The 12,293-nt window shown below is 36.2% G+C and overlaps 1 protein-coding gene across 7 annotated transcripts in view; it reads right to left on the bottom strand.

Annotated features, from left to right (window-relative positions):
• NAALADL2 (N-acetylated alpha-linked acidic dipeptidase like 2) overlaps positions 1-12,293 on the bottom strand; it is a 1,266,186-nt gene that overhangs the window by 942,914 nt on the left and 310,979 nt on the right. The window contains exon 1 of one of the 7 annotated variants that reach the window (XM_070582382.1): positions 10,610-10,719. The exons of the other annotated variants lie outside the window; for them this stretch is intronic. The gene's annotated coding sequence lies outside the window, so the exon portion shown is untranslated. Of the gene's footprint in view, positions 1-10,609; positions 10,720-12,293 lie in introns of those variants that run through there. 7 annotated transcript variants of the gene reach the window in all.

Here is a 12,293-nt window from a genome sequence, read left to right as displayed (position 1 = left end):
TACTTCTTCACCCACCCAGGACCTACGCCATTTATGTAACGTTAAAATTCAGTTTTTCACCTGATCTTTCATCAACATGTATTATTTTTCCTTAATTAATTTCTTATCCATTATTAGCAAAAGTTCTTCTATAAAAAAGAGAAAACCAAAAGAATCTCAGGGCTACTTGTCATAGAAGGGGGGATGACTGAGGGTCTGGGAGGGAAATATAGAATGTATTAATCATTCTCTCTGCACAAGAATAACAAGCATCACTTTACTTTTTCTGTAAAGCTTTTTGCCAAGCAAGGGATCATGCAAAAATAATCAGATGGCAGCTTGACACTAATTTAACTAAAGCTCCTGGCTGTGCCTGATCCTTTTGGTACCAGTTAACTAACTAGAAGCTGGTATAAAGATACCACAGTTAAGCACGTAATCCCTGTGACTTTACACAGGCACTGGTTGTGTAATATGCACTAAATTAGGGAAAAAAGATCAATATCAACTGAGAAGAGCCTGTTGTAATCTACTGAAAACTCAGTAGTAAGGAGGTAATAAAGAGGCAAACTTGAAGAGGGAAGCAGAGTGCTCTGACAAGTTTTAGAGCCGAAATTCACATTTCGAATGGAACCATTCAAAAATTTTTAATGGAACCCATTAAAAAATCATAAGCATATAGTTTCAATTTCAAAGACTTCAAACAACATATGACAAAATAAATACATATGGCAGGAAAGCAACCTGACTGTAGTCTGTGTCTCCTTCTCTCAGAGCCCACATTTTAACATCCACTCAACTGAAATACAGCACTTTGAAGTCAAGTGTAAGACTCATGGTAAAATACTGAAACAGTAGCATCAAATCCACGTCTGCCTGGATAAGAAAATGTCAAAATTCAATAACTTTACATATAATCATATTCAAAGGACAAAATAAAGTGTATCATGTTGACAAAGGAAAAATAAAACAGGACTTAAATAACCTGTATGTTTTTCAGAATGAGCTAGCTTTGAAAAGAAGAAATAATATAATATGCATTGACCAGCTACTTCCACTTTGTAGAAACAGAAAGTAAAGGGTTATGGTGTCTTCTCAAGTATAGAAGGAGTTTAAAAGGGTACTAGGATCTAGTATGTGGTTGAAGAAGACAAGTGCAAAACCAGCAATTTATCTGAACACTCAAGATAAATAAGTACATAACTCTAAACTGCAAACACAATTTGCCTCTTCACCTTTGAAATGCACTTTAAATAGCAAAGAAAATGTGTTTTCCCCTACATTCCAGCTGCTTTGCAAACATTAATTAATTAATCCCAATAATACCCTTGTGAATGTGAATAGGTACTTTCTCTCTGTGTTTACAAATGAGAAAACGATAATACTAATTATGTACATTTATAGAACTCTTTTTCTCTTAGGGGTTCAGGGTGCCTTACTATTCTGAACTAAACAGACGTTAATCATCACAATACCTCTGTGAGGTGTGTGAAGCTACCACTAAATAAGTATGATTGAAAGATTAAAAATAAGGAAGGAATTTTATCATGCATTTTATTCTTTTTAAAATCACTCCTATATAACCAGATAATCCAGGTTGGGTGATAACTACAGTAACACTGAGATACTATTTTGGAAATATGAAAATGTTGTACATGTATTTTTTTCTTTAAAGACATTAAACAATTGACCTCAAATAAAGTCTTAGAATTTTCTAATCAAAAGCAAAGGAAAGAGAGAAGATGCAATAGGAAGACAGGAAGTTAAGGAGAATGATAAATGAGTAGACACTTATTAATTTAACAAATATCTACTCAGTTTGATGATGGAGCAGCCACTATTCTAGGACCATGGAACATAAAAATAAACAAAACATAAAGACCTGTCCTCACAGAGCTACATTCCAAAAGAGAAGAAAGACAACAAAAAAGTAAACAAATAAAATAATTTCAGTTGAAAAATAAACTTCTATGAAGCAAATACACCAGGGTAAGGAGGCAAAGAGTGAGGGCCTTGGCATGTGCAAAGAGTGGGAGAGGGATAGAACATAGAGACCAAGGTCAAGAAACCGGGAAGATGAGAACATGAAAATGTTTCATTAGTGTGAAGAATAAATAGCATAACATAATGAGATGCTTATCACATAGTAATCATTCAATATAGGTTTTGTTTGTTTATTGAGGGTTTTTGTTCTTTGAGAACTACTGCAACAGTCTAAGCTTTCAATTAGTACATATTGCTTAGTTAATATATCTCAGGAGGCAAACGGCTCCCCTTATCCAGGGAAGTACTGTCGCAATGGTTCTCAACTCTGCCTGTACATCAGAATAGCCGGGGAGTATTTTTTAAAAGATGGATACCCTGAAAACCCTCTGCAAAGGGCCAGGATTGGCTAGGATTTAGCCAGAGTTCTTCAGAGCAGAGTAAAATACACTTCAACTCTGGGACAGCATCCACTGGGCTATTCATGCCAAGAAGTAATCCTCATCGTCATCATGTATACACTGGTAGTGGAAATTCAGAGAAGCCTGAAGGGGACAAGCCAGGAAAGGAAACAAAGACTACAGACATTCAATAAACTCTAGTAAATACTTCCGCCCAGCTGACATCCTCAAGTGAGAAGTCACAAAAACTATATTTTTCATTGTACACTTGAACATGGCAGTTTCGAAAGGCATAAATGTTTAAAATAACACAAATTATTTTAAAAATATGGATGGAAAAAAATGTTGACTCCATTAGACAACATTACAAAAGTTTTTGGCCATCTGTATGTTCAGCTCATCTTTACATGAAAACACAATATGGATGTAGTCTAAGAAATAGAGGAAAACCAGCCAAGAGATACCAAGCACTTTCACCTTAAATATGATAGAATGCATTCATTTCATTGTCTAATTTAGCTTCACTATTGCTCAATTGAGTGAATAGTTCACAAAAATTACTGCATATGCATTTAACATATGTATATAAGTATAAATATATGTAAACAGATTTCTGTAAAATTTTTCATCCTCTTGTGTCACTTGTGGCAATGCAAATATTGGAATTATTTTTGCACATTAGACAACTGTGTAAAACCCAGCATAGTAATAAAAGTGCCACTGCAAATCAAGAGATCTAATCTATTAAACACACACACACACACACACACACACCTACTTTTGACTATTTGAACTGTGTTGCACTTGGAGAACATCCTTGATTGAAGTGTAACCTTGTACTCAATGAGGAGCAGTTATTCTCTGGATCATCTATTTGCTACCGAAACCCTATTTTTGATCTAGTACTCTATCAGCTTGAATAAGAGTAAACTTATCTCAGCAGTGAACCAAAAACAGCAGCTAACAGTCAAAAACAATGGACATCTATTGTCACACTTCCCTACAAGGAGAAAAGACTCAGGCATATCTAGAGTTTTAATGATACTGGAAAAAGGAAATAGTGACCCTGATTTGTCTTCTAGGGCATAAAAATCTTGTATTAAGTAACAAAAGAGCACATGCAGTATTCTTTTGGACTTCCATCATAAATGAGGGAAGCATTCCCTCTCCAACACACACATACTCTGCCCCTTTCTCTAACCGAAGTCCCTGTTATTCCTTCATAAAAATTATGACTGTGGCCAGGATGCTCAAAATTATCTCTCCTGAACACATGGAGTACTTGTCTCTTCAACTCGTTCACTCATTTTCCCGCCTTTCCTAGACCATTTATTTCCTTTTACATTACCTCTTATCCACCCTTTAAGGCTCACCTCAAATCCCCTTTTTATTGCTGTACAGCCTTCTAAGATTTCAAAAAGGAAGCATTTCCCTCTCCTTTAAGTCCTATAGAACTTATTTTTATACCTCACCTATGGCACTTACCATATACTGCCATGTTAACTAGTGTCTTTATAATTAGGGGTCACTGAAACTCAGCACCATGAACGACTACAGTGGACATCTGGTCCAATTGCCTAACCAAGGCAGGAAGCCATTCTCCACAGCACTGGCAGATGCTTATCTTGGTTTGCTTAGCTCCTCATTCCCCTCCTGCTCCCTAGGATGGGAAGTGTACATTTTCTTTATTAAATATAAATATACTGAACAGAACCTAGTGCAGAGTAGCCCCAGTAAACGTCTGTTGAATGAATAAAAATACTTTATTGTAAAGTTGAAATGCTCTAGCTTTGTACTAGTTCTTCCTCACACTTACCTCAAATGCGGTTCTCCGCCATTTTAACTCATGACAATTACTCTAGGGTTCTGCCTGCTTCTATACAACAGATATCAGATGCTTCTAGACAGATTATATGAGGAGTTTTATCTTGAACACACTGGATATCCCTTTTAATCATCTAAGATAATTTCCAGGCCTTCTCTTCTTGGGGGTGCTTAAAACTTAACACTGAAAACAGAATTTGATATTCCTCTGAGTGCCTAGAGAGCGTGGAATGTCTCTCCACTTGGGACACAGTATAATACCCCACAGTACCAATATGCAGATAGTGAGTAGTCACTCAGTACAGGTTGAAAATCTGTTTGTGTGATTGGCATAGCATTGGAATACGAGTAGCATATCATCCCTAAAAGATATATAAATATATATTCATTCCTAATAATACTGTAGTCTATCTGCATTTTTTGAGATCACTTTCTGGCATTCAAAAGACCACTTTGATTTTCTTTATAGTCATCTGCCAAGTTTTCACAAGAAAATTGAAGATGAGGACTGTTGAGCCGTGAAGGGAAGATGGAAAAGGGTGTGCATATGCATGCACACATGAAAGCGAGAGGTTCAACTTCCAGAAACAGTAGATAGACCAAGCTCCACATTGAACAGAACAGGTTCAGACTTGAGATATCCTTTGCTATATTTTTCATTCCTTTAACTTTCAATCTTCCAGGAAATCAAATTTCTTATCAAGACAGAAAGAAAAGTGCAATTTGACAGCCAAGTTATTGTTTTCTCACAGTAAGTATGTAATGTTGCTCACTCTTACATCAGATATTATTAGGTACATTTAAATTTCACCATCTTTAGGAAATGTACTTTTGTTTTTCTACCTCTAACAGCTGACAATCTTTTAAGTATAAATATATTTTTCAATATTTTCAAGCTCTTTAATCATTTGAGGGGCTTGAATTCCAATCTTACTTAGTAAATTGCACCAAAACCTTTTATCAAAACAGAGAATGGGGGACACGGTGGCAAAGGGTTAAATCATGATTTTTCATACACTACCTATATTGTAGCTAAAATAAACTATGAAATACATGAACATTTTGGCCAAAATATTCTGCTAATTTCATGTATATTTCATGGAGAGAGATTCCTTTTAAGGAGGTAGGACAGTGGTTTCTGGGCTGGTGTCCAAGTTATCAAGGAGGAGACTGCAGTGTTCTGTCCCTTGAAAAGATTATGATAGTTGACAAGAGCACATAATCACTTTAAGTATTATTGTGACGGAAATTAAAGTGTATGACTCAATAAACTTTAGTTAATTCCTCATGATTTATGGCTTTCTACTATTTTCCAAAGTTGTTTTCATTGCTTTTCCCCAAAGGAATTCAAGGGAAAATTTTTAAAAAGGCTTTCTCTATGATCACACAGTGTGCTGTGCACTCTGAAATGAATTATGTCCTTAAATATGTATATTATGTGCAAACAATGATGCAGGTTTATTGTGCATGGTGAGCAATGAAGTCCTTCATAACGGAATCAATGGAATTTCTTAATTTTATCACACTGCCACCATGATTCATAAAAAGTATATAAAGATCCATCACAGAAATGAGAGAAATCTCTTCCATCTTCAATAAGCAAAACCAAAAGCAATATGTGCCTAGAGATTAGATCATCTGTCAGTTACAATGCATCATTACAGGTTCTCAAATTATGAATATGTAGTTTTCTGAGTGGCAAATTTCATGGCTGAGGGAGTACAGATTAGTTTCCCAGTTCACAATGAGGTATGTGGAATTCAGGAAGATTTCGGGCACCTGGAGACTGGATGGAGCACATGGTTCAATGTTATTCACAAGAAGATTTCAATAGGACGTGGCTCTGGAGCTATGGAGCTGCAGTGTTAACAAAGGTGTCAGTTTTTAAAGCCTCTCACCTAAACAGCCATTCACAGCCGATGAGGTCTGTCAGTGTGCTATGAGCAGTAAGCGCTGTACAGAATCATGGTTTCTATTTCTGGCATTATTACCCTGATTGTATATTCTTTAGGAAGCCACCCAACAGTCCCAGGCCAATTTTCATATGCACTTTGTAATCCTGTGGAACCATCTCAGTGCAGAGTTACAAGAGGTATGGGGCTCTTTCATTGCGTGCCACAAAAGACTTCAGGTCCAAATAAGAAATACTCGTCCTGCTTGTTTAGGTCTGTCAATCAAGAGCATTTGTTGAGCTCCCACTGTGTGTAAAGATTCTTACTTGAAGAAAGTTGACTCAAAAAGGAGGAAATTGAGAGCCTCTGCCTTACAACTGCTGAGGGAGAGATGACAACAAATGAATATGCAGTAGAGGCTTGTTTTTAATCCAGCATTCTCAGAGTACACATCCAGATAATTGAAGATCTTTTTAACAGATGTTTATTTTAGCCATGTTAGTTACAAAGATGTGACACTCAGATTGCCCCTTAAGAAAGGACTTGTCCAACTGCAAGGAATGTGGTTAGCTAACAGCCTCTAGCTGTTAGCTTTATCTGGCTTTGCCTCAGCCTTCCAGCTTATTCTCAGGACAATCATCAAGTAAGGCAGTGGTATAAGAGCCTGGTCATTTCCTGGCAATGGAGTACTCCTCCAATGGGCAATCTCTGTTCTGAGGGACCCAGATGGGAGATGTACATTGTGGTCTGACAGCCCTCTCATACAATCCTGCTTCTACTTTTTTCTTTTTACAGGTATTACTCACCAATAAACCTTTTGTATGTCTAATTCCATCTCTAAATTTCTTTGTGGGGAACCCAACTTGCAACAGAGAGTTTTTAAAATTTACTTCTTTCTTTCTGCAATAAAAAATGAACGAGATCCTGATACATGCTACAATATGCATGAACTTTGAAAACATTATGCTAAGTGAAACAAGCCAGTCACAAAAGAACACACATTGTTTGATTCTATTTTTATGAAATGTCCAGAATAGGCAAATCTATAGAGGCAGAAAGGAGATTAGTGACTGCCAGGGGCTGGGAGGATTAGAGAATCGAAAGTGACTGCTAATGGGTATGGAATTATTTTTGGGGGGTGAGAAAAGTGTTCTAAAATTGATTGTGGAAATGGTTGCACAACTCCAAATATAATAAAAGCTACTGAATTGTATGCTTTAAATAGGTGAATTTTGTGTAGATGATTATCTAAATAAAGCCGTTAAAGAATTTATTTTTATATACTTTCCTATTTTCTCAAACAGACTATATTCATAACAGTGACACTAGGGGACTGTGGGAAGGCTTGTGCCCATTCTTTACTGACAGTCATCATTTCTCAGTGTATGAGCATAGAGCAGCCTAAACTCTTCCATTTGGGAGAACTGAAGTGCAAAAATGAACAAACAAATTTGTAAAATCATTAAATTAATTTTGTATATAATGCTAAAGTTTTAACCTGAGTTTGGACAAAGTGAAAGCCAGGGCTCTCTGAGAAAGTGCTCTCTCATTGTTCGGAAGCTTACTTTTCTAGTACTTTTGTGATTAGGATAGCTGAGGATGTCTAGAATCCATTTTGTATGTAGATTTGTCTATCAGTATATACCTGCAATAAGTTGTTATACGAGACTTTTACTTTTGGTGCAGAATTATGAAAGACGCTAAGTAACTATTCCATATTTAAAAGAGAACAGTCACCTAAAATAGGACAAGACATAAGCTCACTTAAAAGGAGGAAAAACTGGCCCTGCCATCACCAACCATCACTTCATCTCCCCTGTAGAATCTGTGAAGGAACAAGGCTGTCATCAAGGCATGTGAGGAATCCATGTTCATGATTAGAGGCTGTTGTCTCTCCTTAAAGGTAAGAGCAGGATGTGGAGGTATTACTGACAGACTATATGGGGTGCCTTCAAAAAAGGGATTCAGGCATTTCATTTCCTGGTTAGATGTCCGTTTGGGCAGCAGGTCTGTCTTAGAGCCTGCCTAAGGAGTGGGAAAAGAATATTGGAGAGAGACAGTAGAGTTAAGATAGGGCATACCAGTGGGTCAGCCTATATTTCCACCATTTGGCATGGCAAGGATTTACAAGTTTCTGGAGGACCACTTGGATGACACAGAAGATAGCTAGAGTTGTACCTATTTGTTACATTCCACATAAGAGGGCCACTTGCAGGGCAAAGGGATTCCAACAGCAAGCAATTGTGGATTAGATGATCAGTATTGGGAGCAGGGGGAGGGGATGGGATAATGAAAAGGGTTCAGTAGACAGATGATCAAGGGGCAGAATACAGAATTCAGATTACATAAATTAATGAGTTAATCTTTACAAAAGTACACCCAGAGTTAGGTCAGACTTACCATGTAGTAAGTCTTGTAATTATTATCAGCATTTAAATTAATTCTGGTTTCCCAGAATGAAGCCTGCAGTTAAACAATCAAAACTGCTTATTTTACTCAATCAATAGTCTCTACTACTTGGATCAGTGCTATTAATAACACCACACTTTTCAAAACACATTTCCTTAAATTCATTCTTTAAGGAAAACACCAATTAGCTTCCTATTATAGACAATTAAAAAAATCTGCACACTAATTAACATCCTCTCTACTCAATTTGAATCTACAAACATTCAAAAGCAAACTGCAATGAAAATCTGGGGGGTAATACATTTCTGTTTCTCTCCAATGCAGTAATAAATTATTCTTGAAAAACTCTGCACACATAGTTTCATTCTTTAGTCATTTAGGAAAAAACAGAGAGTAGCATAACAGCCCGGTGACATCAAAATATTGAACACAAAAGTTTGAAGAATTCAAAAAAGCAATCAGACTTAACCCACTGATTAATTTCTATATTTTGGCAAAGCTTAGTCTTATCCCATATATTAGGAAAGCATTCATCAATTACTATCATGATCATCAAAACCAAAATCCCCCCAGGAGAAACACTAAGCAATGAGCTTTATAAGGGCGAAAATTGAGTTGAGTTTGTCTCTGTGTCCCCCATACTTAAACCAATGTCTAACCATGAAGGTTTAATAAGAGTATAGACGCAAGATTGAGTGTGCGCATGGAGTGAATAATCTTTTTCTTATTTCTCCATCACTCTCTAAACCCAGTCAATCATGAAATGTTGTCAGTTTTACTCTAGAAATGTCTCTGGAATTTTCTACTTCTCTTAAAACTCCCTCCAAAATTCTATCAGAGCTTTGTTCTCTTGTATACTCTTTTTTTTTTTTTTTTTTTTTTTAAAGATTTTATTTTTTCCTCTTTCTCCCCTAAGCCCCAGTACATAGTTGTATATTCTTCGTTGTGGGTCCTTCTAGTTGTGGTATGTGGGATGCTGCCTCAGCGTGGTTTGATGAGCAGTGCCATGTCCGCGCCCAGGATTCGAACCAACGAAACACTGGGCCGCCTGCAGCGGAGCGCGCAAACTTAACCACTCGGCCACGGGGCCAGCCCCTCTTGTATACTCTTAAAACAATCTCTCCAGTAGTTTCTTCTCTTATAGCATCATTGCAGGCACCTTTCTAAATAACAGGTCATAGATACCACTCTCCTACTGCCCAACCTCCAATGGCTCTGGTTTGTGCGTAGGATACAATCTAAACATCTTAGTAAAATGTACAAAGTCCTTACGATCAGTCTCCAAGATACTTCTTCATGTTCATTTCTGGCCATTCCCTTACCAAATCTAAGCACCTATGGATTAGCAACACCCAGTGTCTCCCCGCACCCTAAATAAGCCATCTCTTGTATGCCTTTGTACTTCAGCATATTACTCTCCCCATCTTTTCTTCATTGAGTAACAACCACATCCCTGTTCACTGGGTGCTGAGTAGAACCTTATATTGCACTCAATAGAAATGCATTATTTTATATCAATACACTTCTCTGATGTTACCTCTGTCTTAAAGGTAATACCAACTTCTTCACATAGAGGTAGAGGTGTTTTTATTATACTTTGATTTTACTCTGATTTTTATGTCTTTCAATTTTTTGCGTATTTTATATCTCTTCCCCTAGGCATCAGAGGCTTTGCCTCTCATCTATATTCTTGAGACCCAACAGAGTGGCTTTCAGAATACATTTAATATAAAAAGCACAATAAATGAATGGTCAAAATGATAAAAATAGACACCCAGATATTTGAACAACAAATGAAACTCAACAATTCAGACTATATAAGTTCTAAACTAATGCTGGTTCAGACAAGGCCCAAACAGAAATTTAAGAAGCTTATCATCTTTAATGAAAGAGTCTGAGTACGAAATGGACATTGGAAAAAGGTGGAAAAAAGAATATTAAAAATACTTGAGTTAACAGTTTTAAGTATGTGAAAACAATTACAAAGAAAAATATTTATTTTCTTATATAACTTACGTATTCCTTAATACAAATCACCTACTGAATTATAAAGTAGTATTTTGAATTGCTTTTTCACTAATACATGTAATCCATTAATCTATAAAATATTACCAAACTTACCTAGTCACAGATGAGAAGTAACAGAATCACTCCAGTTCACATAGAATTTGGTTCTGGGCCTTCAGAGTTCCAATGCAATGCCGTTTCTCTTTTAACTTAACATCTTACTATTTGTTGACTCTGATCAAAATTAATGATTACACATCACTCTTTCATCACATATTAGAGCCTATTCCAAATTGGCAGGCTTTGTGAGTATAGATGAAGTCTAATATCAAGTTTCTACTTCCTTTGTTTGAATTCACAGTGATAACATTCCTCAGAGGCAAGCTTGCGTATTATTTGTACAATTCCCTTCATACTGCATTTATGTGTGTGTGCATGTTTTTACTTATAGGTTGTGATTTTGCTAAACGAGTGCTGAGATAGATATGACATAAATTATTTCCTGTTCTAAATATGAACTCATAGAAAATGTTATCATTGATATGCAGTTTCTAAAGATGGGCATCTAATATTTTAATGTGACATTTATAGAAAAGTGTAGACAATTTCTGTCCTATGAAAAAATACGGAGGCCTCTATATCCTAAAATTTAGTTATTGGAAAAGCAAAATATTTTTATTTCAAAAGTAGGAGACAATAGGTAACAGGGTTTAGATCTGGGATAAAGACTTTTAGCTATTTTAAAATAATTTCTCAAGGAAAGAAATAAAATAAAATTAAAGGAAATATAATAAATTGGTGGAAAATTACACTTGTTTTCAAAAGGATGAAATGAAGCTCTGATAGAAAGAAAAAATATGTCACTAGAGAAAACTGAGAATAAAGAAACATCCAAATTACATTTTTTGTGCTTATCTCAGCTGTGGCTTCATGGTTAAGTATAAATCATATTATAAAACTTAAAAATGAAAGGTATAATAACATGAAATGAAAAATAATTTGAAATATTCTAATACTCCACCTTTGGTCCCACTTTAAAATATTTGGAATATTAAGGAAAATAGACTAATAGACACCAATAATATACTTAAATACATATTTAATAAAAAATAAGCTTATACATGTAATTGGACTCATGGCCTGGGATGGTTAATTTTATATGTCAACTTGACTAGGCTAATGGATGACCAGATAGCCAGTAAAACATTATTTCTGAGTGTGTCTATGGGAGTGTTTCTGGAAGAGATTAGCATTTGAATCATAGAGTGAATAAAGATCCCCCTTACCAATGCGGGTAAGCATCATCCAATCCATTGAGAGCCCAAATAGAACAAAAAGGCAGAGGAAAAATGAATTTGCTCTCTGTCTGAGCTGGGACATTGATCTTCTGCCCTTGGACATCAGCGCTCCTGGTTCTCACGCCTGTGGACTTAAACCAGGATTTACACCATTGGCTCCCTGGTTTTAAGGCCTTCAGACTCAGACTCAGACTCAGACTAACATCATTAACTCCTCTGAGTCTTAGGACTTAGGGTTTGGACTAGAACAACAACACTGACTTTCCTGGGCCTCCAGCTTGCAAGCAGTAGATTGTGGGACTTCTCAGCCTGCATAATTGTGTGAGCTAATCCCTCATAGTAAATCTCTTTCTATATATCTCTATATATCCTGTGGGTTCTGTTTCTCTGGAGAATCCTGACTAACTCATGACTTCATTCAAATAATGAAGGCAGGATATACCTTCACCAATATGTTAAAACATTTCTAAGATTTAGCCTTTATCACACCAAATAGATGA

This window comes from Equus przewalskii, chromosome 18 (genome assembly GCF_037783145.1).
Source record: "Equus przewalskii isolate Varuska chromosome 18, EquPr2, whole genome shotgun sequence".
NCBI classification, from domain to species: Eukaryota; Metazoa; Chordata; class Mammalia; order Perissodactyla; family Equidae; genus Equus; species Equus przewalskii.
This window is presented reverse-complemented; position numbering and strand designations above follow the sequence as displayed.